This window comes from Medicago sativa, chromosome 6 (genome assembly GCF_051527215.1).
Source record: "Medicago sativa cultivar Bolivia chromosome 6, Bolivia_mono, whole genome shotgun sequence".
Classification (NCBI taxonomy): Eukaryota; Viridiplantae; Streptophyta; class Magnoliopsida; order Fabales; family Fabaceae; genus Medicago; species Medicago sativa.
The window spans coordinates 57509472-57534656 of NC_140754.1; the positions used below are offsets into that span (position 1 = coordinate 57509472).

Genomic DNA, 25185 nt, shown 5'->3' on the forward strand with positions numbered 1-25185 from the left:
GATGCTATAGTGCTATAAAATCAAATGGGACGAAAAGAAAGGTCTCTTTCCAAGTTCTTTTAATGTCCACAATTTGGACAAAAGTACAAAGTTGGGGAACTACCGTTACAGAGGTCTTCCCTTATATTGGGGTCTCAATTATTAGTTTGCTTTAAGAGAGGCATACTTATAGTGAAAATATAAATACTATTACCTTTCTTCTTATTTTAGTTATTTGCTTGCATAAAAAATAGTTATCAAGTATAAATGATGTTTTTGATAACCAATCATTCAATACAATGAAAATTGTCAATATTTTGTGTATATATTTTGTTAAAAATTAAATGCGTTATGCGTCCATATAAATGTATCTGAATTGATACCATTATATTATATACACTCTCCGATTACTATTATAAACAAAAATTAACATTTTAGATTCATTAATTGAATTATGTATATAGTCTAAGTCAACGTGTTTGGGTCGACTCCCCGACGGAGGTGAGGAAAGCGGTGGTTGATTATTTTAGAGGTCATGTGGCAGATGTGCATTGGGAACGACCAACTTTGGATGGGGTAGATTTTGTGATGCTTACGGCAGACGAAAATAGGGCTCTATCCACACCTTCTTCGTTATTGGAGATTGAAGATGTGATTAAAAATAGTGATGGTGGAAAAAGTTCGGGTCCCGATGGTTTCAACTTTGCCTTCTTCAAAGAGTTTTGGTACCTTGTGAAACATGAAATCCGTATTATGTTCGACCAATTTCATGCCAATGAAAAGCTTCCCAAGAGTTTTCTTTCTTTTTTCGTAACCTTAATCCCTAAGGTGAGCACCCCGGTGTCGTTAAATCAATATCGCCCCATATCTCTTTTGGGTAGTTTGTATAAGCTCATTTCAAAGGTGATGAATTCTATAATCTCGGTCTCACAATCGGCTTTCTTGAAAGGGAGGCATTTGGTCGATGGTGTATTGATTGTTAATGAGGTTGTGGATTTAGCGGAGCGGGCAAATAGAGAATGTTTGATATTAAAAAGTGGATTTTGAGAAGGCGTATGATTCGATGGATTGGGGATTTTTAGAATATATGATGAAAAGGGTTGGAATGGAGGAAAAGTGGATTAGGTGGATGAGAGCGTGTATTTTTGGTGGTAACATGTCAATCCTAGTGAATGGGAGTCCTACCGAGGAAATTAATGTGCAAAGAGGCTTAAAGCAAGGGGATCCGCTAGCTCCGTTTTTGTTTCTCTTGGTGGCCGAAGGTTTTAATGGTTTAATGACAAATGTGGTCAATCATAATTTCTTTAAAGGCTTTGAGGTAAAAAGAGGTGGTCTAGTGGTTTCTCATTTGCAATATGCCGATGACAATCTTTGTATCGGAGAACCAACGGTGGATAACCTTTGGATGTTGAAATCGGTGTTGAGAGGCCTTGAAATGGCGTCGGGATTGAAAGTCAATTTTCATAGAAGTTCGTTAATTGGGATGAATGTCCAAAGGGAGTGTAACACCCATACTAAACTTATCTAGAATACTTATAATGTGCGTTAAATTTAGTACTGGATACATTAAAATTACAATAATAAAAATTTCGACTGAATAAATATATACATCACTGTAGGATCGTACATTTGCTATCTTAATACATGTCTGGAACCGTAATAAATAATCTGAACTAGTACGACACGAGCATGTGAAAATATATCATTCAGCCTCCTGTATTGTCTCCTTGCCACGTACAACCTGCTGATCTGAAATAAAATAAAAGGGATTGGGGTGAGACGGGATGTCTCAGTGAGTTCCACCTATCCTAGGTTGTAGGCAATTTCAGGGAACCTAGGATCGCCATCTGTCTCTAAACTCAACCCTTTTGGGTTTATACAGTAGTGTCATGCATAACTGAGCGATCGGGGGATAACTAGGATCGCTATCTGAAATGCTGTGTCAGCTCTGATACTAATGCTGAAATCATACTCATAATTATGTTCATAATGTCTGTCATATTATGTTAGAAATGTTAGCGTTGAACAAACAATATTATCTGAGTTGATTTTACGAATAAACCCAGGTGGAGTAACCCCGAAATTTATTCCTCTGCTAACCGGTATGTATATATATATATATATATATATATATATATATATATATATATATATATATTTCCAACTGACGGGAACCCAACTGACGGGGATACCAGACTCCTCTGATTATTGTGGGGTCATCCTCACGGATAGTGCCCGTTCCAACTGGCGGGAACCTTTCGTATCCAACTGGCGGATAGCGAAAGCCACAGCTTAAACATGTTTTAATATTATAACTTGAACTGATTTCTGATAACTGAGTTAATCCTCAACTCCACTACTAACGGGGAGCTAGAGAGGAATAACTTATCTTAACTGATTTCCTTGAAGTAATAACATTCTGAGTCTAATAATAAAGACGTAGTAATTTCGTCTTTATTCTGAAATTATTTCTTATACTAACCTATTCATGTTCTAGACATATCGTTGTCATATGCCATTCCTAAAAGGTTATAAAATTTTCCCCATATCCTGATAAATTAAATTCGACTAATTAAGTCGAACTTCCATACTTAGAATTCTTTTCTTTCCAATGATTGGAAACTTACTCATGAATGATTTGTCCCAATGGCTAATTTACTCTAATCATTCTTTTACACAAATAAATATACACTATGGTAGTATATGATAAGAGGATATTCATAATACAATTTCGGCTACATATAAATATTCGATAAAAATGAGAATTTAGAGTCTTAGCCAAACCAAACCATCATATCACCTTAAAAGTATAATTTATATTAGCTAAGAGTCGAAATAAAGTAATAAAATCCAACAATTCTCACTTTTCGGAATGTTAGCCGAAATTGCATATTTATTCATACGCACGTAAAACTTATCATAATAATTTTCCTCTAACTCCTACATTGCCATAAGCATATTTATCAACATAAAAACTATTTTAGAGTACACTAGCAAGGGTGTGAACCTTAAATCATAATGTCACTAAATTATGTTCTAATGTACCAAATTATATTCTATTATTCTAAAGGCATTATTTAACTACCCAAAGGGAAGTTTTCTAACTAAAGGAACTCACAATGAAAGTTCTGAGATCTATCCAAGCTTTCATCACTCCAAGCTTCTGCACTCAAACCTTTCCCTAAGCCGTAAAAGCATCCTTTACACTAACATGAAAACAATGTCTTCAGCTCAAATCATGCATCAGTCACCATACTTCAAAATCGTCTCCTGACTTCATTACTGAGCCAAAATTCGTGAAACCGGTGCCAAAACGACAGTAATTTCGTTAGCTAACCATAGCAACAATAACCACTTGATTCGGAGTTACATGGAGAGAGTTCTTACCATTTTAGTGGAGTTCTGTCCCAAAACCCGTAAGCAGTTTTTCCAGCAGAAATTCACAACTTCAAACGCTTCATACTTCATTATTTTTCAACAAAACTAGACTCTAACCCGTGCGATGCACGGTTTTTTTTTTATAGAGTTTCACATATAAATATCAAATTGACTATACAATTATATAGACATATTTGCAACATATGACCATGGTAGAAATATCATATTTTATAATGTACTTGCAAAAAGTACGGTAAGGAATACTAGGATTCTAGGGTTTAGACTGATGATTAGATGCCTTGAGAATGCTCTCAAGAGTAGTATTTATAGCCTGTTATGGGCTTGGGCTTTTGTTGCTTGGTTCCCAAGCAACAGGGGTATTTTAGTATTTAGAGCAGTTTTAGGCGGCTTCTAGAAGTCCAATAGGTCGGCGCCTTTATTAGGGCGCGCCAGGGGCCGGGGAACCCTTCTGGAGGACGCCCAGGCCCTTCTGGAGGCCTTAGATCCACTTTGGAGGTCTTTGAAGCCCTTCTGGAGGTCTCCTAAGACTTCAGGAATATTATGATGGTTCACAGCCCCCCAAGCACAAGTCTTGGGACAAGGCGAAGGGATGATGTGAGAAAGGACTATCTGAGAGTTTATTTTTAAAGGTTATGGCGGTTCACGCCCCCCCAAGCACGAGTCTTGGTACAAGGCGAAGGGATGAGCTTATGAAATCCTGCCATGTTGCTTGTTATTTCGGAAGATTTTTCTAAGGTGGTTCGGAAAGTTCAGGGGATCCTGAGGGTAGATATGTGTCCTGAACTTAGGGATCTTGTACTGGGGTTCTCACGAAACGCTTTGATAGTCCCCAAGGGTGCATATATTCATGCACTGCTGGTTCCTTATATCCTCCCAAGCATGAGTCTTGGGACAAGGCGAGATGGTTTGTAACGTACGACAGTCCTATCTGTGTTTCGTTCAGAGGATGTCGCCTAAAGGCGGTTTTGTATGTTCCTCTTTGTTTTGGGCGACCACATCAGGTCGCCTTTTGTGTAGTCACGAACTTCTTATATTCCACTGTTTGTCGATGGCCGCCACGTGTCTCAATCTTGGTTTGGCAAACTGTGCCCGACGCGTTTCCCTAGGCGACTCTTTCCTTCCTTTAAAAGCGCATTTCTACGTTTGCTTTCTTTCATTTCCCCAACGCTCCTCGCCGTCTTCTCTTTTGGTTCCTTCTTCGTTTGATTCGGTCACTTTCGTCCCTCTTACCTTCGAGGATCGGTCTTCCTTCCCTTCGCAGGTACTTACTGACTATTTATCTTTTCGTTACTTTTGTTTCTTTCGTGTTTTTATGTTCGAGCGAATACGTCGTTTAGGAGATGGTTTTAATTAGAGAGTGCGACGATGAGGGGAAATTGATCCAACCCAGTGATCCGATTGAAAAAGAACGTTTAAGAAAAGAGTGTCTGAGGCATGCTACCGGTGCTGATGGGATTATCAATTGGGATGCTTATTACGATGGGCTATTCGGGGAAGAATTGTTTAGTGACCTTTCGAGTGAGTCAAGTACTAATTCGCGCAGTGCTAGTGATTGTGTGTTTCTGTCTGCCACTTTAGGGGCAACTAAGGAGGACGAGTGCTGGGCAATTCGTCCATTTCAGGGAACTTCTCGTGGATTAGTGGGGAAGAAGTTACCTCCTAGGTTAATAGGGATGTCTTTGTTTGCGAAAGAAGTGTTGTTAGAGGATTCCCTTTATGTTGACGTTTCTGTTATGGATTCATTTCAAAGTAAGTTCGACATTTCGGCCACCGGACGGGAGGAGGACGTAGTGTTGTTGTCTTGTGATCCGGATGAATGCGTGTGCGATCAGGAGATGGCGGGCGAGGGGGATGAATCTTACTTCGTATATACCGCCGTTCTAGAGGAATTTGGCGTGAAAATTCCTTTCACGCCCTTTGAGATGGGCGTGTTAAAGTTCCTGAATGTGGCGCCTACGCAGATTCGTCCTAATAGCTGGGCGTTCATTCATGGTTTTGAAATTCTGTGCAAGTCTCTAGGTCTTGAGCCCTCTGTCGCCGTCTTTTTCCACTTTTATGTCTCCAAAGACGTTAACAAAGGGACCTGGATATCTATCTCCGCCCATTCTGGGAAAAGGCTCTTTCCCACTTATGCGTGTAACTTTAAGAAGGAATGGCGGGATACTTTCGTTAGAGTGCAGGGGTCGCCTGGGTGTTCAACATCCTCAGTTCTAATGAATGGCGAGCCAAAGTTTCCTCTTCGGTGGACCAGTGCCCCTCTGGCGGTGAAAGGGTATGACTTGGATGAAATGTCGCCCTACGAGCATAAGCTAGCTCAGTTCTTGGAGAAGGTTCCACTGACAAATATCCATGATCTGTTAAATAGAGAGGGCGACGTTGTCCGCATGGCAGCTTACTTACATGAGTGCCCCTAAAATTCATATTTGCTCTGCTTGTTATTCCTTTCGGTTTATTTAACTGAATCTTCTTCTTTCTTCTTTACTTCTTTTTATTTTATTTTGTGTAGACGAAATGTTGCCTTTTACCGGCGCAGAGATGAAGAAGTATCTGGCTGAGTTGGAGAAGAGCAAAAATCCTGATGGATATGTGTCCAGTAGTGCAGCGGGCGTTTCTTTGAGGAGGCTAAAGAGAAAAGACTCTGGAAAGGGCGACGCCAACGTGATTGAGGTGGAAGATATGGAGGGTGCTGGCGATGCTGATGTCTTGGCGGGTTCTCCTACGTCCAAGAAAAATAGGACCAGCAGGGGGACAAAGCCTAGCAGTAGTCGCCCTCCGTCGGGAAAGGAAGCCGGTGTTTCTTCCCTAAATGACGAGGTGGTGGACTCCTTGTGGCATTCTGAATTTGACATCCGCCGGTATGTTTTCGTTTCTTACTTTCTCTATTCTTTATATTCGGGCGACCAGGATTAACCCATTGCGATTTTATTATTTGTAGGTATATGAAAGAACTGGTGCCGTTTGCGAAAGTGGATGTGGAAGCTGGGGTGAAGGCCAAGTGCAGTGACCTGGTGGCTGATTCCAATACTGCAGCTTTGAGGATTATGCTGATGAACCACTGCTTGGAGATGAAGCATGATCTGGCTGCGAAAAAGTACAACGATGCCGCAGAAGATGAGGAGAAGTGGAAGCATAAGTGTACCGGACTAGATGCTCGCCTTAAGGAGGCGTTGAAGGACAAGGCAACCACGGAGGCCACCCTAGAGGAGATGAAGCAGGCTAAAGAGACCGCGGAGGGAGAACGGGATGAGGTCAGATCTGCTCTGGAAAAATCAGAGTTGGCAGTGGACGAGGAGAGGCGATCTTTAGCGGAGTATTTTGATAACGGTTTCAGGCGGGCTAAGGAGCAGGTTCTTTTGTTTAATCCTGAGGCCAAAGTGGACGAGCTCGACCCTTTCAAGGTCATTGTTGACGGCGAGCTTGTAGACGACGAGTAGTTCCTGTTTTTATTTAAGCTTCTTTTGGTAACTTTTGGCGGCTCTGCGAAGAGCCCGTTAAACAATGTTTATTGGCTTGTATGACGCTGAGCTGGTTATTTAATTTGTCTTTGATAAAACTTGCTTGTTTTGGAATTTCAATTACTGCCATGGCTTATTGTGCTTTTGATGATCACAAACCGTTCTTCAGTGCCCTTTCAATGGACGATATCAATTTTTTGTGGTGGTCATTTATCATTTTGACTCAGTTCACAAGTCCCTTCATATGTTTTTATTTGTGGGCGAGATATTGATTCTTGCCAGAGCCCTAAAAGGGTTGGCGTTTTAGGGGCTCGCAGGTCCATGGAACCAGATCCATGGGATCAAAATTTTTTGTCTTCTGGCGAGTTATCGTCGACCCTCGCCAGAGCCCTAAAAGGGTTGGCGTTTTAGGGGCTCGCAGGTCCATGGGACCAGATCCATGGGATCAATATATTTTTTATCTTCTTAGATGTATGTCACCTGATTTTCCGAGTGGCTGAATTCTATCTGTTTTAAAATGACAATGCGAAGCTAAACAGTCAATTAAAGTAAAGAACACCATATATAAAAAAGGAGAGGGCGCCTCGTTAAAAACCCCTGCCCTTGCAGGGGAAAAGAGTGCTACCCTAACCTTAGATTATTGATAAAGTAATGAGATAATACTAGTTCATAGTGGCGGCTGGAGACCGTCCTTATTCAAAATTAAACTAGGAAATCAACTATAATAGTGACGCAGATTAGCCACGTTCCAAGTGCGAGGCACAACTTCTTCGTTTAGCTCTTCTAACTTATATGCTCCATGGGAGCATTTTTATCTTCTGGCGAGTTATCGTCGACCCTCTCCAGAGCCCTAAAAGGGTTGGCGTTTTAGGGGCTCGCAGGTCCATGGGATCAAAAATTTTATCTTCTGGCGAGTTATCGTCTACCCTCGCCAGAGCCCTAAAAGGGTTGGCGTTTTAGGGGCTCGCAGGTCCATGGGACCAGATCCATGGGATCAAAAAATTTATCTTCTGGCGAGTTATCGTCGACCCTCGCCAGAGCCCTAAAAGGGTTGGCGTTTTAGGGGCTCGCAGGTCCATGGGACCAGATCCATGGGATCAATATATTTTTTATCTTCTTAGATGTATGTCACCTGATTTTCCGAGTGGCTGAATTCTATGTTTTAAAATGACAATGCGAAGCTAAACAGTCAATTAAAGTAAAGAACACCATATATAAAAAAGGAGAGGGCGCCTCGTTAAAAACCCCTGCCCTTGCAGGGGAAAAGAGTGCTACCCTAACCTTAGATTATTGATAAAGTAATGAGATAATACTAGTTCATAGTGGCGGCTGGAGACCGTCCTTATTCAAAATTAAACTAGGAAATCAACTATAATAGTGACGCAGATTAGCCACGTTCCAAGTGTGAGGCACAACTTCTTCGTTTAGCTCTTCTAACTTATATGCTCCATGGGAGCATTTTTATCTTCTGGCGAGTTATCGTCGACCCTCTCCAGAGCCCTAAAAGGGTTGGCGTTTTAGGGGCTCGCAGGTCCATGGGATCAAAATTTTTATCTTCTGGCGAGTTATCGTCTACCCTCGCCAGAGCCCTAAAAGGGTTGGCGTTTTAGGGGCTCGCAGGTCCATGGGACCAGATCCATGGGATCAAAAATTTTATCTTCTGGCGAGTTATCGTCGACCCTCGCCAGAGTCCTAAAAGGGTTGGCGTTTTAGGGGCTCGCAGGTCCATGGGACCAGATCCATGGGATCAATATATTTTTTATCTTCTTAGATGTATGTCACCTGATTTTCCGAGTGGCTGAATTCTATGTTTTAAAATGACAATGCGAAGCTAAACAGTCAATTAAAGTAAAGAACACCATATATAAAAAAGGAGAGGGCGCCTCGTTAAAAACCCCTGCCCTTGCAGGGGAAAAGAGTGCTACCCTAACCTTAGATTATTGATAAAGTAATGAGATAATACTAGTTCATAGTGGCGGCTGGAGACCGTCCTTATTCAAAATTAAACTAGGAAATCAACTATAATAGTGACGCAGATTAGCCACGTTCCAAGTGCGAGGCACAACTTCTTCGTTTAGCTCTTCTAACTTATATGCTCCATGGGAGCATTTTTCTCGGATTCTGTATGGACCTTCCCAGTTTGGGAAAAGCTTCCCTATCCTTGTTGGGGCGAGCTGCTCTTTGTTTAGCCGCGAATTCTCTGATGTGGGCTTGCTCTCTAACTTCATCAATGACATCCATGCTAACTGCTAAACCTACTTCGTTTGCTTTGTAAAGCAACATTTCATGAATTCAAGTTTCCGTGAGAGTAGTGTGTAACAAGTAAAAGAATTTTCCTGCATTCAAAACTGTTAGTTATACGAACATAAAAAGATAGATACCTTCTTCCGAGAAATTATCCCGTCGCCAAGTTGGAGTATCTATCTCCACTGGGAGCATGGCGTCGGCGCCGTAAACCATTGTATATGGCGTCTCCTTGGTTGAAGAATGGGGGGTGGTATGATAGGACCATAATACCTGTACTTTCGTTTGACCAGCATGGCGTTCATATGTAATGCAATATTGATTACTTTAAAATAATTTTTTGGAGTAGTGGAATCAATTTTAAAAGTTTATTCATACCTCATTGAGTTGTTCTGCCCAGAGACTTTTGGCGGCTTCCAGCTTTTTCTTAATCCCATTGAGGATGACTTTGTTGGCTGACTCTGCTTGTCCGTTGGCCTGCAGATGAATGACGGAATTGCGTATGAATCCCCAAGTGTTTGCAGAAGTCTATCACTGTTGAACTTGCAAATTGCGTCCCATTGTCCGACACTATGGATTTAGGAAGACCGAAACGGCAGATGATCCTCTTCCAGTAAATTTTTTTGACCCTTTCAGTGGTGATCTTGGCGACCGCCTCTGCTTCTATCCACTTGGTGAAGTAATCGACGCCTACTATGAGGAACTTCAGTTGTCCTGGGGCGAGGGGAAAAGGTCCGATGATGTCGACCGCCCATTTGTAGAAAGGCCAGGGAGAGAAGACGGAAGTCAACTCATGAGTAGGAGCATGCTTCTTATCTGAAAACCTTTGACATTTGTCGCATTTTTTGACGAAATCTGAGCTATCTTGAAGCATGGTGGGCCAATAGTATCCCGCGCGGAGGAGCTTCGCCGCTAAAGCTCGCCCCCCGATGTGGCTTCCACATATGCCCTCGTGTACTTCCAAAAGAACCAGTTGGGCCTCTTCTTTGTTTAGACAGCGCAATAGAGGGGTCGTTCGACCTCGTTTGTATAGCTTTCCAGAAACGATTATGAATTTTGAAGCTCGTTTTCGGACAGTCTGCTCTTCTTCGTTGTTAGCGGCTACGAATGATCCTGTCAGATATCTTAGTAATGGCTCCATCCAGTTCTGCATGCCCTCGGCGACGTGATGCACCTCTTTGATGCTGGTGATGGGTGTGGTAATTATCTCTTGGATGACGGTTCTGTTATTGCCCGGCCGCTTGGTACTGGCGAGCTTTGCTAATAAGTCTGCCCTTGAATTCTGTTCTCGTGGGACATAGATTGCTTCAAAGAAAGTAAACCTTTTGGCGAGATCTGGTAAGCTGGGCGTCCTTTGTCTGATACTCACCCGTGATTTGGCTCGTCACGAGCTGGGAGTCGCTTTTTGCCCTTAAATTTTCAGCCCCCATCTCCTGTGCTAAAGTCATGCCGGCGATTAGTGCTTCATACTCTATCTGGTTGTTGCTCGCCTTGAACTCGAATCTAAGAGATTGCTCTATGAGGATATCGCCTGGTCCTTCTAAGACTACGCCTGCACCACTGCCTTTTAAATTGGAGGAACCGTCTACCGACAGAAGCCATACGAAGGGAGCCTGCTCCAGTACTAGCGAGGTGAGCTCTACGACGAAATCTGCTAGAACCTGGGATTTGATGCTTCCTCTTGGAACAAATTGCACGTCGTACTCTGAGAGTTCAACAGACCAGGCTACCATCCGTCCCGCCAGATCAGGTTTACCCAGGACTTGCCTGATGGGATAATCTAACTTTACAACAATCTTGTGGCTCTGAAAATATGGTCGAAGTTTTCTCGCCGTTGTCACCACTGCTAGAGCCAGTCGTTCTATCTTTTGGTATCTTAGTTCTGCACCCTTAAATACCCTGCTGACGAAATAAATTGGTTTTTCACCTGTTTCCGAATCTTCGACTAAGACAGTGCTCATGGCGTTCTCTGAAATGGCTAGATGCAAAAACAAGACAGCGTTCTGGCTTGGCCGTTGGAGGACAGGCAGAATAGATAGAAATTTTTTTATCTGTTGAAAGGCGTCTTCGCATTCCGGCGTCCATTCGAACTTCTCCTTCTTTTTGATGGAGGCGAAAAAAGAGAAAGCTTTGTCACCTGCGCAGGATAGGAAACGAGATAAGGCTGCCAACCTTCCTGTTAGCGGTTGCACCTCTTTGATGTTGGAGGGACTTCTCATATCGATGATCTCCCGACATTTATCGGGGTTTGCTTCAATTCCCCGCCTCGTTAAAAGGAAACCTAGGAATTTTCCCGCTTGTACTCCGAAAGAACACTTCGTCGAGTTCAGTCGGATTCTGTACTTCTGAACCGGACCTAAAATCTCCTCTAAGTCGCCCGTGTGACTATGCCCCTCTTTTGTTTTTACCACCAGGTCATCGATATACACTTCCAAATTTCGACCTATCTGTTGAGAGAAAGCTGCGTCCATAGATCTTTGAAAGGTTGCGCCTGCATTCTTGAGGCCAAAAGACATGACTTTGTAATGATAATTTTTGGTGTTGGTCATGAAGCCGTTTTTGGGGCGTCCAGGGGATCCATGCGTATCTGATTATAACCGGAGTAGGCATCCATAAAGCTTAAAGTCCGGTATCCGGAGGCGCTGTCGATCAAGTGATCGATATTGGGAAGTGGATAAGGATCTTTGGGACACGCCATGTTCAGATCGGTATAATCCACACACATTCTCCACTTCCCGTTCGCTTTCTTCACGAGGACTGTGTTGGTTAGCCATGTGGGATATTTTTTCGCAGATGAAACGGGCGTCCACCAACCTTCTTACTTCATCGTCAACGGCTTTCCTTCTTTCCTCGCCCATCTTTCTTTTTCTCTATACAACTAGCTTGATGCCCGACTTAATGGATAAGTGGTGGCAGGCTATGTCAGGATCCATTCCTGGAATCTCGGACGGGTTCCAGGCGAAGAGATCTGTAACAGCCCGATTTTTAAAACAGGAGTGCATTTTTTTTCTTTTAAAAACAACTCAATGTCATGCACTAAAGGATTCAGGATTGTCTTTAATTTAAAATCAGAGTAAGTAAAACATTTTGAAAGCATTACCAACAATACAATCTGAATCAAATGTCACATTTTATAAAACAATATTAGGAAATGAGCTTTTACTATCAAATCATGCACTACGGAAGCATAAAATAATGTTCGAGTATTCATTTCTCATGGTAGTATCATTTACAGCGGTGTCCAAACAAAAGAAGTAAAATTACATAAACATAAGACACCACAAGTAAAACATCTAAGCTGATCCTTAACTCTGAACTGGGATGACATGGACAAGATCCCACCAATGGCATCAAGCCGCCAAACTGCTACACCTCCAAAGCCTTTGCTATTCCCGCAAAGCACACTCCCTATTTGGATATGGGGCAAAGCCCGATCCACGGATTAATGTAAAGGGTCACGATCTAATAACAACATAATTACAAAAATACTGCAGGCATATATACTAGCATGGTAAATGGCATCAGCATAAACATTCCTCACACAAAATATAATGATGCACAATTAGCCTAGCAAATGCAGACTCTACATGTGTGATACAACCTCCACTGGCCTATCACATGCAAATGATTCCGGAATAATCCACTCTGCAGAGGGTAAGAAAATCATGATTCTCATAGATTTAAGGTGGGTTCCTTCACGGCAGTCCACACCCCGCGCGTCCGTGCGTCTCCACAGACTACCGCGTACTATAAGACCAGATTTAAGGTGGGTTCCTTCACGGCAGTCCACACCCCGCGCGTTCGTGCGTCTCCACGAACTACCGCGTCTTATAAGACCCAATCTCATAGATTTAAGGTGGGTTCCTTCACGGCAGTCCACACCCCGCGCGTTCGTGCGTCTCCACGAACTACCGCGTACTATAAGACCCGTGCGTCCAACGGACTAACACGTACCATGAAATGCATGAGCATATATTGTCCACTCAATATGTGCAAATGCAACTCTTATACATCATTCAACATATGTAGTATAAAAACATGCCTCAACTGGCAGTTCACATATTATCTTTCAATTCATATCAAACAACATTTCATAAATGAACATGCATTTCATATATTTATTCACAAGTCATATGAAAGCAACGCACATCAACATATCATAGTCAAGTTGATTGCAAACAAATCCCACACTGGGCAAACACATTCACTTAACATATCATATTCACAATACACACAATAGCACATACACCATCCAGGCATTTAAGTAACTATGATGTTGAAGAAAGTGCCCCTTACCTGAGCAAAGCATTCCTTATAATGTACAGCTCTACAACTCGTAAGCATCTACCTCAGGAACGTCTCTAAACCCTCGAGCTAAGTATCCTAACAGATACAATAACTTAGGTAAATATCGGCTCTAAAACTTCCTATCCATTCTAGGTGAAATTCAACTCATTTGAAAATATGATCAACTTCAATAATTCCAAAAACTTAAATAAATTATTTTCCAAAAGAGCCTTCGTCTCAAAACCTCTCAAAACACTTAATCACCATAAATTTGACAAAAGTAACTATGGAGAACTCTCTCTCATCAGAGACTTTTCTTTCGAAAATTTATCTACTCAAAACATTTTGTTCTTTAGACAATTTCAAAATAACAATGTTTCTAAAATATTCTCCAAATACTTCGATGAGACTAATTTAAATAATATTTTTCCTTGAAATCACACAAGGAAATATTTTTCTCAAATACTCTAAGTCTTCTGAGAGACCTTAAAGATTTCCAAACAATTTGACAAATACTTTTCATGTTCAGGGGAATCCCAAAATATTATCCGTTTTGAAACCTCTTTTCGAAAACCACCCAAAACCCAAGTCAAAATGATTCTGACGAATTTTCGACAGAGTCTCCTTTGTGTTTACATCGCATACCAGAGCCTCTGGCTCAGTCAACCTAACACAAATTCACAGACAAAATATTTTCACCACTCAACAGTTCAAACATAAAAAAAATTCGAACTCTGATAGTGTCAGCAGTCCCTTCCAGCGTCAGCTCAGACACATTATTTTCAGAAAATCATAATAAATTCATTCGTCGTCGAAACATCGCGAACCATAGGTCCATTTCGACCGTCTCGACGAGGCGAATCCATTGGTCAACATCTTTTCACATTTCAGCAGTATTAAAATGACGAAAATACCCCTGAACAGTTCAGTCTTTTCGTCCAGACAACATTTTTCAAAAACTAATCGGTTGAATCAACTCATTTACTTGTCTATAGCATAAATATCAAATAAAATTTACATTTCAACACTTTTCCAAAAACACTAAAATTTTAAAATGAACGGATCGTAAATTTTCTTTTAGATCTATACTCATACGGACTTACCCAACAACATTAATACATAGCATCACGCAAAAAAATCGAAACTCGACACCCAACACCAACAAATGCTCAAAACCGAGATTTAAAAGAGGAAAAAGGGGAGGAATACCTCATCTATTGACAGTGAATCACGCGTAGGAAGATAGGAATCGTCAAGGGCTTCGTTTTGATATCTCGTTTGCGCGATTCGGACAAGGAACAAAGAAGTTACGGCCCCGGAACGGTGGAGCAGAGGAAAGTTGCGGAAATGAGAGAGAAGTGAGGAGAGAGAAGTGATTTTGGTTTATGAGAAAAAGGTGGTAAGACCTCCTATATATAATGTTTTGATTTTGGAAATAAACCGAACCCGGTTCTCGCGGTTTAAGGCACACGTAACTGATAAAGTTCTATATAACTCTGATGAACTTCTAACCGGTCCCAAACATCTTAGAATTACCTCCTTACTCAAAAATCACTATTCATTCTCTAATATTTTCTTATATGAACTTTTCTCAACTCGCGGATATAATATTCCTAAAATTCCCAAAACGTCATCTCAATGACAAGTAAATTTCCTGAACGAATATTAATGACTCCGAAGGTTCAATAATATTTCATTTGCAGGCGAAAACATATTCATGCTTAACAAACATTATGAACATCATACTCAATCACTCAGAATAGAAAAACAATATATGTGAGTCAATCCTAGACCTCACATAACTAACTTGTTCTTCAAGTTTCCATTCAAAATAATAGTTTTTGAATCAAAATAATTTTTCGACAAAAATGTCCTTTATTAACAAAGAAAACATCAGAACAAAATACAATGCCCTAAATTTAGTCGCAGCTAAATTATGGGTCTTACATTACTACCCTCCAAAAAGAAGTTTCGTCCTCGAAACTAAGATAATAGTAACAACTTATCGAGTAATTACTACTACTTACAATGACATGACAATACACCTACTGTGACTCTTTACAAAGTCGTATAGACTTCAAACTCTAGACACACATCTAGACATCACAACTCGAGTACTCCACTCAGGATCACCTCAAAGAACACATAAATACAACACTAGGTCCCTCAAGAGCCTAGGTCCACAATCAAAATTCTTGATGTCTCCACATCTACCCTCCAAAAAGTTTCACACTACAACACTGGGTAAGATTGACTTGTTCCATTCAACATAATGTTCACTTTCTATCAACAACACATTAAGGATGATCAGTTCCCCAATTTGTCAATAGATCGCTAGCATTCATGATGGTGGCGCAGACCATCTTAACCAAAATGTAATAGTGTTTCTTGCAACCTGCACTCAGGTCTATTCTGAGGCACAAGGAATATAATCATTCCAACATAAACATCAATTTCCATTAGTTTCTATAGTCATCTTGCTTCTTTCCGGTGAAGGACAACCTCTAACACTCGACTAAGAACCTCCCAATATTCTCAAAATTGCTTTATTAAGCCTCATACAAGGTTAAGATCCTCAATTCAAGCGCTATACTCCGTTAGCCTTCCATATCTATCATTTTAATCACATCTCTTAACGAAAATTCTCTCTTGAATTTTTCTTCAGGCTTCATCACCCATTTGTTTTTCATCTCAACTGAGTCCTCAAAACTATATAAACCTCTCGAATAGCTATCAAGTGTAGAACATTCGTCACGTCCAAGACAAAATACACAAACATTCACTGCTACTCCGACCACGGAGTTGATACAAGAACCACGAAGTTGCCGCCTCTATAGAGAGTTTTCATCCCTTATTAATATTCATACCTTTTTGACTTACTCCAGTCACACTACTTTACCGATCTGAAACTCTTCACAGAGGAATCCTATTAAAATTCACAACTTGTTGACAAGTTTAAACAAACACCATTTTCAATGGATCAAAATGTTAAAATCAACGTCCTACTCAATGCTTAACAATGTTTACATAGAATTTCCGTCCAAGGTTTCCAATACTCTCATCATGCCTTAGCATCTTAAATCTCCAGATCAACACCTAATTTGTATCAACATACCTTAACCAAACATATTTCCTTCCCCGAATCAACGTTTATCCTCACATGAACTCTTTATACTTTCCTTAAATAACCATGTGATGTCCCAAATAAGTATTTCCTCCCGTAAACTCCTAGCCTCTTTTCAATAATCCATCTGAATCTTAATACATTTCAACTTTCGGGCTCCTCATGAAAGTCCATATCCAAAATATATCTTGAAACACTTCCATTCTCATCATTGTTCCACCATCAATGTCGCCAACATCTCATATCATTGATTTCTTAACATGTGGATATCACGCCTTGGTATACTTCACTAACTGTTTCATCATAGACGAAATCCTCATAACTGTACTTAGAACTCCTTCATCCTACTTTTCTGAAACTCGTACGTACAACTTCAACTTCCTCATGGATTTCCTGCAATCATTCCTTACTAGACTTAAGCTCTTCCACTCAAAAGTACTTACCTTTTCAGTCAGCTACACACAATAAATATACATTGTTAACCTTGATGAAACAATACCCTTAAGTTCACAGTTCAATACCATAGTGGCAAGATCCAAATCATGTGTAACAATTCCTTCACAAATTCTCAATCTCGCAAGTCGTATCATCCTTCTAATACTCATAACACATCCCGAGTTTTGTCGAAGTCCACCACCGTAGTTCCTTAAAATTTCCTTTGATTCCAATATTACCTCTATTCATAAACTGCCTTTACTCTCCCGTCCATACCGAACACTAACCTGTCGAGTAACTACTTTGTAGGCACTCCCCTCTTTGCAGATTCCTCAACTTCATACTTTTTGACTCACTTGTCAAAATCCAAAACCATAACCGATTCAAAGTTATGTTGGGTTATTTCATAAACGTACATGATCCAAACTTCTCTTTTCTTAACGATTATTGTCATAGGGGAATAATCTTGTAATTTTCCAATTTCACTTGAGTCATCAAGACCTAACCAAAGATCATGGAATCCTTTTATCCCAAACGAATCATCTATTATGCATAGCTTTTGGTTACCATCATAGACACACTTCACCAATTGACGAGCCCCCATCTCATAAGCACAGCTTCTGGTTACCATGACATATACACTTCTTCACTCATCGATGAGATTCCATCTTACTCTCACGACCTTCATCCAAAATTAGTTTCCGTACACACTTTCTCCTGTTACATCTCAAAATATTACTCGGTCCAATCTTGAATTATGTCGCGTCCTCTTAAACTATTAGGTTCCTCTCAAAGCATACCTAACTCCAAAAATTTACTTTACGGCTTTACGTCAAAGTACCACCGAAATCACATATTTCACTTATCTCACAAACAATTGAAACTCATAACCAAAATCTCAACAATTAACTTGTTCAAGAACAACTCATCCAATCACGAAACAATCATATAAGTGAAACACATTGTTCACGCTTAGTCATGGAATAAATCCTATTTAAGTTCCCATAACATTCAATTCACTTCCATATAATCCAAGAAAAATCATTACATCTTAAGTCCAAGGTATCTCTTGGTTCACCACCCCAAATCTAGCCGATAATATCTCTAACTTAAGATCCAACCACCTCAGGGTTATCAATCAAACCATCACTCTAACACCACCCAAGCATTCTGAATGTTCAGACTCTCCCGATGCTCAACAGTCTTAATAGTCTATAGACTTGGCACTACAAAAATTTACAACTATTTTTTTTAATTAATACTTCCAATCATTATCCAATAAACATAAGATAGCTCATAGATCCAGGGTTGACTCCTAAAGTTTATACAGCAACATCCAACAAGTTACACTCGCGCAACTGCACGATGCCTCAACGCTCATTCTCAATACTTCCTATTCTCTTAGATCATACAGAGGTCAACACCCATCTGCACAACACTTAGTTTCAAACCTTTCTCCTCTAGATGTCCACCATTAAAACGCCCAAGTCCCAAATCTACACTAGCTTGGGCACCTTGTCTCACATTCCAAGGCAACTACTACCTTCAATCCTTTACTTCGTATTATGAAGTCCAATAACTTCAACATGCGGAACCTCTTTAGCTCCAAAACAAGCACCTTCGCTCGTATCCAAGACTTCACATTTGTCACAAATGACAGCTTTACTTAATGCACCACCATTGTGGTCACATCACCTCACCAATTACCAACTCCATTCTCTTTCATCTTGAAATTCACCAAAGAATACATCAAATGCCTTCTTCAAATTTTCTCAAACTTTTCTCTCTTTCCATTAGACTCTCCACCAACTGAGCATTCACCGATCTCAACATAACACTTGTGGCTGTCAATCAAGATAGCTCCTAAACCTTGGTACTGCTCTGAACTCTCCTAAGTAAAAACTTATTGCAAACTTGTCCTCTCTGGACCATTGCATCTAAAAGAGATCGAAAACAATCGTCGACCACAATCGACTTATGCTTTAGGTTCTAGCTACTACTCCTACTAAGATGCTAAAATAAATTTCTCCACATCAAGGAATAAACAACTACATAAGCATATCATACTTGGCCCAAAGCAAAACACAAAGCACAAAAGGACACCAAGCACTTATGTGTACTAAACTCGACTCTTGATCAGCTTAGGACACCCGACTCACAGCCCTTGAACTAAATCTACTACCATGCTCTGATACTACAATGTAACAGCCCGATTTTTAAAACAGGAGTGCATTTTTTTTCTTTTAAAAACAACTCAATGTCATGCACTAAAGGATTCAGGATTGTCTTTAATTTAAAATCAGAGTAAGTAAAACATTTTGAAAGCATTACCAACAATACAATCTGAATCAAATGTCACATTTTATAAAACAATATTAGGCAATGAGCTTTTACTATCAAATCATGCACTACGGAAGCATAAAATAATGTTCGAGTATTCATTTCTCATGGTAGTATCATTTACAGCGGTGCCCAAACAAAAGAAGTAAAATTACATAAACATAAGACACCACAAGTAAAACATCTAAGTTGATCCTTAACTCTGAACTGGGATGACATGGACAAGATCCCACCAATGGCATCAAGCCGCCAAACTGCTACACCTCCAAAGCCTTTGCTATTCCCGCAAAGCACACTCCCTATTTGGATATGGGGCAAAGCCCGATCCACGGATTAATGTAAAGGGACACGATCTAATAACAACATAATTACAAAAATACTGCAGGCATATATACTAGCATGGTAAATGGCATCAGCATAAACATTCCTCACACAAAATATAATGATGCACAATTAGCCTAGCAAATGCAGACACTACATGTGTGATACAACCTCCACTGGCCTATCACATGCAAATGATTCCGGAATAATCCACTCTGCAGAGGGTAAGAAAATCATGATTCTCATAGATTTAAGGTGGGTTCCTTCACGGCAGTCCACACCCCGCGCGTCCGTGCGTCTCCACAGACTACTGCATACTATAAGACCAGATTTAAGGTGGGTTCCTTCACGGCAGTCCACACCCCGCGCGTTCGTGCGTCTCCACGAACTACCGCGTCTTATAAGACCCAATCTCATAGATTTAAGGGGTTCCTTCACGGCAGTCCACACCCTGCGCGTTCGTGCGTCTCCACGAACTACCGCGTACTATAAGACTCGTGCGTCCAACAGACTAACACGTACCATGAAATGCATGAGCATATATTGTCCACTCAATATGTGCAAATGCAACTCTTATACATCATTCAACATATGTAGTATAAAAACATGCCTCAACTGGCAGTTCACATATTATCTTTCAATTCATATCAAACAACATTTTATAAATCAACATGCATTTCATATATTTATTCACAAGTCATATGAAAGCAACGCACATCAACATATCATAATCAAGTTGATTGCAAACAAATCCCACACTGGGCAAACACATTCACTTAACATATCATATTCACAATACACACAATAGCACATACACCATCCAGGTATTTAAGTAACTATGATGTTGAAGAAAGTGCCCCTTACCTGAGCAAAGCATTCCTTATAATGTACAGCTCTACAACTCGTAAGCATCTACCTCAGGAACGTCTCTAAACCCTCGAGCTAAGTATCCTAACAGATACAATAACTTAGGTAAATATCGGCTCTAAAGCTTCCTACCCATTCTAGGTGAAATTCAACTCATTCGAAAATATGATCAACTTCAATAATTCCAAAAACTTAAATAAAATATTTTCCAAAAGAGCCTTCGTCTCAAAACCTCTCAAAACACTTAATCACCATAAATTTGACAAAAGTAACTATGGAGAACTCTCTCTCATCAGAGACTTTTCATTCGAAAATTTATCTACTTTAAACATTTTGTTCTTTAGACAATTTCAAAATAACAATGTTTCTAAAATATTCTCCAAATACTTCGATGAGACTAATTTAAATAGTATTTTTCCTTGAAATCACACAAGGAAATATTTTTCTCAAATACTCTAAGTCTTCTGAGAGACCTTAAAGATTTCCAAACAATTTGACAAATACTTTTCATGTTCAGGGGAATCCCAAAATATTATCCGTTTTGAAACCTCTTTTCGAAAACCACCCAAAACCCAAGTCAAAATGATTCTGACGAATTTTCGACAGAGTCTCCTTTGTGTTTACATCGCATACCAGAGCCTCTGGCTCAGTCAACCTAACACAAATTCACAGACAAAATATTTTCACCACTCAACAGTTCAAACATAAAAAAAATTCGAACTCTGATAGTGTCAGCAGTCACTTCCAGCGTCAGCTCAGACACATTATTTTCAGAAAATCATAATAAATTCATTCGTCGTCGAAACATCGCGAACCATAGGTCCATTTCGACCGTCTCGACGAGGCGAATCTATTGGTCAACATCTTTTCACATTTCAGCAGTATTAAAATGACGAAAATACCCCTGAACAGTTCAGTCTTTTCGTCCAAACAACATTTTTCAAAAACTAATCGGTTGAATCAACTCATTTACTTGTCTATAGCATAAATATCAAATAAAATTTACATTTCAACACTTTTCCAAAAACACTAAAATTTTAAAATGAACGGATCGTAAATTTTCTTTTAGATCTATACTCATACGGACTTACCCAACAACATTAATACATAGCATCACGCAAGAAAATCGAAACTCGACACCCAACACCAACAAATGCTCAAAACCGAGATTTAAAAGAGGAAAAAGGGGAGGAATACCTCATCTATTGACAGTGAATCACGTGTAGGAAGATAGGAATCGTCAAGGGCTTCGTTTTGATATCTCGTTTGCGCGATTCGGACAAGGAACGAAGAAGTTACGGCCCCGGAACGGTGGAGCAGAGGAAAGTTGCGGAAATGAGAGAGAAGTGAGGAGAGAGAAGTGATTTTGGTTTATGAGAAAAAGGTGGTAAGACCTCCTATATATAATGTTTTGATTTTGGAAATAAACCGAACCCGGTTCTCGCGGTTTAAGGCACACGTAACTGAAAAAGTTCTATATAACTCTGATGAACTTCTAACCGGTCCCAAACATCTTAGAATTACCTCCTTACTCAAAAATCACTATTCATTCTCTAATATTTTCTTATATGAACTTTTCTCAACTCGCGGATATAATATTCCTAAAATTCCCAAAACGTCATCTCAATGACAAGTAAATTTCCTGAACGAATATTAATGACTCCGAAGGTTCAATAATATTTCATTTGCAGGCGAAAACATATTCATGCTTAACAAAAATTATGAACATCATACTCAATCACTCAGAATAGAAAAACAATATATGTGAGTCAATCCTAGACCTCACATAACTAACTTGTTCTTCAAGTTTCCATTCAAAATAATAGTTTTGGAATCAAAATAATTTTTCGACAAAAATGTCCTTTATTAACAAAGAAAACATCAGAACAAAATACAATGCCCTAAATTTAGTCGCAGCTAAATTATGGGTCTTACAAGATCTAAATTCTTTCGCAACAGATTGACAAGGGCGACTTCCTCTTCAGGGGGTAGGGATGTGCCAATCTTCGTTGTCTGATGAGCCTGGGGGCCAATGGAGATTTCTTTTAGATCCTCGGTGGGTTCGAGTCTTTCTTGTTGGAATTCTTCTCGGGGGTCGAGATCGATCATGTTAACTTCATGAGTTACTTCATTACTGGCCTTCTTCTTGGTTTTTGGTAATCGCAAACTTGCGTGATAGCACTCTCTGGCGAGTTTCTGGTCGCCTTGAATGGTCCTAATCTTCTCATTATCCAAAGGGTACTTCATAACTAAGAATTTGGTGGATAAGAAACCCCCTAAAAGATTGAAAGTGGGGCGGCCAATAATGATATTGTACGAGCTTGGCGAGTTTACCACGAGGTACCTTGCGCGAATGGTTTTGGAATGAGCTCCGCTGCCAAAGGTTGTTTTGAGGGTGATGTAACCCCTTACGTGAACTTGCTTGCCCGTGAATCCCGCCAATGTTCCTTTGAAGGGCTGCAACTGCTCCGGATCTAGCCGCATCCGGTCAAAAGTGTCATAGTAAAGTATGTCGGCAGAGCTTCATGGATCTATTAGGACCCTCTTCACGTCCCACTTGAATATTTGCAGAGTGATAACCATGGGATCGTCGTCGTGTGGTATGACGCCTCGATAGTCTTTGGCCGAGAAAGAGACGTCTGGCTCATGCTCCGAGGTTCTGTCTTCATACTCCTGGCACAACATCACCTGTCTTACATACCTCTTTCGAGACGAACTGGATTCTCCTCCTCCAGAGAAACCGCCAGATATAGTGTTTAGTGTGTGTCTTTTTTCAGTGACTTCTTCCTTTCCAACGTTAGCTTTTTGCCTGCTTTCGCCCCTTCTGTCTTGGGCGTAACCCCTCAGCTTACCATACTGTATTAATTTTTCGATTTCTTGACGAATGTGTATGCATGAATCAGTGTCATGGCCTCGTATCTTGTGATATTTGCACCATTTATCTTTGTCTCCTCCCATGACGTGATACCGTGTGGGATGTGGGTCAGGAATCAATTTGGTCTCGTAGACCTCCTTCATGATACGTTCTGGTCTTGTGTTCAGAGGAGTGAAATCCTCCAGGCGTGGCCTCGGGTAATGGGAGTTGTAAGGTCGCCTTTCTGGTCTTCTATAAGGGACGCGGTCTCTGCCAGACGCTGGTTGGTATGCTCGCCGTTCTGCTCCGCTGGGTGCGCGTTCTTTGGTATCTCTCACTTTTTTCTCGGCGTTGCTCTCTTCGCCTTTGATGTAGCAGTCTGCTCTGGCGATGATTTCTTCCATGGATCAGCAGGTTTCTGGGCCAGGGATTCGTTAAATTGGCCCGCTCTCAAACCGTTCTGGAAAGCACCCACGAATACTTCTTTGTTGGGATTGATCACCTTTATGGTTGTGTCGTTGAACCTCGCCAGATAGTCTCGGAGGGACTCATTCTGCCCCTGGCGTACGTTGAAAAGCCTGGTCGCCGGGACCTTGCGATGGCGACTAGCGGAGAATTGCTAGACTAGCTTCCTCGTCATGTCTTGGTAGCTGAGGACGGAGAACCGTGGGAGATTCATGTACCAACGTAGGGCTGCGTCAGAGAATGTACCTGCTAACAGTTTGCACTTTAGAGAATCGGGAGCCCCGACTACAGCCATGCGGGTGTTAAAGGCTGTGACATGCTCCATGGGGTCGCTTTTCCCATCGAAGGCGGATAGATGGGGCGGTTTGAAGTTCTCTGGAACTGGTGCGTCCCAGATTTCAGCGGACAACGGTTGCGGTTCAGGGTCGTTCATCTCGCCATGGTGTGATTCTTCTTTGTCTTCCAGTTGCTTTTGTTGCATGGTCTCCATCGAAGTCTGAAGGGCGTCGTTGTGATCCTTCAGTTGGGCGAGTTGGGTTCGCATGGATTCTAATTCTTCAGCTGTTGCCATGATGAGAGGCTTTTCTCTAAATCGTACGTGAGGTGCGATTTAGGTTGGTTGTAAAGGGGTAAGGTTTCCAAATCTTAAAGGAGTTTATGATTCATAGGTCTAGTTTTAGGGTTCCCGAATCACGATTTGCGATTCAGAAACGTGGTCAGGGTTAGTTTTACCTTTTCCCACAGACGGCCCCAACTGTACTTGCAAAAAGTACGGTAAGGAATACTAGGATTCTAGGGTTTAGACTGATGATTAGATGCCTTGAGAATACTCTCAAGAGTAGTATTTATAGCCTGTTATGGGCTTGGGCTTTTGTTGCTTGGTTCCCAAGCAACAAGGGTATTTTAGTATTTATAGCAGTTTTAGGCGGCTTCTAGAAGTCCAATAGGTCGGTGCCTTTATTATGGCACGCCAGGGGCCGGGGAACCCTTCTGGAGGACCCCCAGGCCCTTCTGGAGGCCTTAGATCCACTCTGGAGGTCTTTGAAGCCCTTCTGGAGGTCTCCTAAGACTTCAGGAATATTATGATGGTTCATATAATATCAATGTTGAAACGTGTAAGTAGGACAAAGAAAACGAATTTAAAAGCTCTTTAGTTATATTGTTAGAGTAATTAAAACAGTCAATGTTTTTATCAATTCAATGATATGTCTAATTTTAAGACTTAGATTTTCAATTCTGCCCATTTTTAGGATTTTACTAAACTAGACTTTCGACCCGTGCGACACACGGGTCCTACCGACTATGAAATACACTAATAAATATGTATTAACATTAATCATATGATAATATTCTTAACATTTTTATGTGTGAGTTATAAGTTTCACATTGTTTAGAAAATTCGAGATTGAACACTA

The 25185-nt window shown here is 40.7% G+C and overlaps 3 long non-coding RNA genes across 4 annotated transcripts; all 3 read right to left on the reverse strand.

The window, feature by feature from the left end:
- Positions 1-1520: 1520 nt before the first annotated feature.
- LOC146915873 (uncharacterized) lies at positions 1521-3233 on the reverse strand. Its single transcript, XR_015014786.1, has 2 exons — positions 3098-3233; positions 1521-1728 (listed from the first exon to the last, which is right to left on the reverse strand). It is a non-coding gene; the product is annotated as an uncharacterized LOC146915873 (long non-coding RNA).
- Positions 3234-12265: 9032 nt separating this feature from the next.
- LOC146915874 (uncharacterized) lies at positions 12266-14753 on the reverse strand. Its single transcript, XR_015014787.1, has 3 exons — positions 14574-14753; positions 13374-13460; positions 12266-12485 (listed from the first exon to the last, which is right to left on the reverse strand). It is a non-coding gene; the product is annotated as an uncharacterized LOC146915874 (long non-coding RNA).
- A 4589-nt stretch (positions 14754-19342) lies between these two features.
- LOC146915875 (uncharacterized) lies at positions 19343-21813 on the reverse strand. Of its 2 annotated transcripts, XR_015014789.1 has the most exons (3): positions 21649-21813; positions 20449-20535; positions 19343-19562 (listed from the first exon to the last, which is right to left on the reverse strand). It is a non-coding gene; the product is annotated as an uncharacterized LOC146915875 (long non-coding RNA). The 2 variants fall into 2 exon arrangements; XR_015014788.1 differs by lacking the exon at positions 21649-21813 and having other exon boundaries at positions 20449-20901.
- Positions 21814-25185: the final 3372 nt, after the last annotated feature.